Source organism: Pinus tabuliformis, chromosome 4_1 (assembly GCF_031772625.1).
Source record: "Pinus tabuliformis cultivar Carrire ecotype Pingquan chromosome 4_1, CPIR1, whole genome shotgun sequence".
Taxonomy (NCBI): Eukaryota; Viridiplantae; Streptophyta; class Pinopsida; order Pinales; family Pinaceae; genus Pinus; species Pinus tabuliformis.
In genome coordinates this window covers 17,051,432-17,052,425 of record NC_142303.1, presented here as the reverse complement: position 1 = coordinate 17,052,425, position 994 = coordinate 17,051,432, and the positions used below count along the sequence as shown (strand labels likewise).

The window sequence follows — 994 nt, the reverse complement described above, 5'->3', positions numbered from 1 at the left end:
ACATTAAAAAAAAATAATCATCCAATATACCATACAATTGAAATTCCAAACCATTCATATCATATGTTAAAAGGAAAAAAACTCTATTTATTACGCCATAAGGCGTTTCCCTCTGAAATGAACTCCCCCTAACTATTGTCGTGTCAAAATATGTGCCATTCGATTTTGTTGTTAGACGATTGGGTAATCATTAGCCGTTGATTTGAATTGAGCAATGCTAGGTGCAATGGTCCATACGAACCGTCAACCGTCTTAACATCCAGATGTGACGTATCAAGCGAGACCTTTCAAGTTTCAAGTAGCAGGTAGTGTTTTAGTGGCATGCATTTCCTTCCAAACAGAAGCCACATTGGCCAGCGTGTGGTATGAACTCCATCCCTCCGCCATTGCAAATCGGGCCTTCCCCATCAATTCTGCCATCCCCTTCTTCATTTCCATTCCACCCTCTCCTTCCATTAATACCCTTGCCGCTCTTTCCACTTCCTCTCTCTTCACCAATCCATCTGCTCCCTTCTGTGCTTCAATGCCCACCTTCATCTCCTTCACGAGAAGGAAGGAATTCATTCTTTGTTCAGCAAAGAGAGGCCAAGCGATCATTGGCACTCCATGTAAGACGCTTTCGATCATTGAATTCCAACCGCAATGAGAAAGGAAACTGCCTGTGGATGGATGAGAGAGGACAACAATCTGAGGCACCCATGAATCCACCAAAAATCCATGGTCCTGGGTTTGAGTCTCCAAACCCTCAGGTAGAACCTCCCTCAACACCCAAAGGAACCGCTGCCTTCTTGCTTCTAGTCCCAAAGCTAGTTCTCGAATCTGATTCTCCAATAAGGTGCCACGGCTCCCGAAAGAAACGAACAGAACTGACAAGGCGGGCTGGCGGTCCAGGTACTCGAGGCAGCCCTCCTTATTAAACTTCTCTTCAGATTCCGACAGAGGCTAAGCTACTAGTGGCCCAACGGGATAAATGGAAGGGGTCATTTCAACAACG

The 994-nt window shown here is 45.6% G+C and overlaps 1 pseudogene; it reads right to left on the bottom strand.

Annotated features, from left to right (window-relative positions):
* Positions 1-294: 294 nt before the first annotated feature.
* LOC149173992 (UDP-glycosyltransferase 1 pseudogene) lies at positions 295-627 on the bottom strand (annotated as a pseudogene).
* Positions 628-994: the final 367 nt, after the last annotated feature.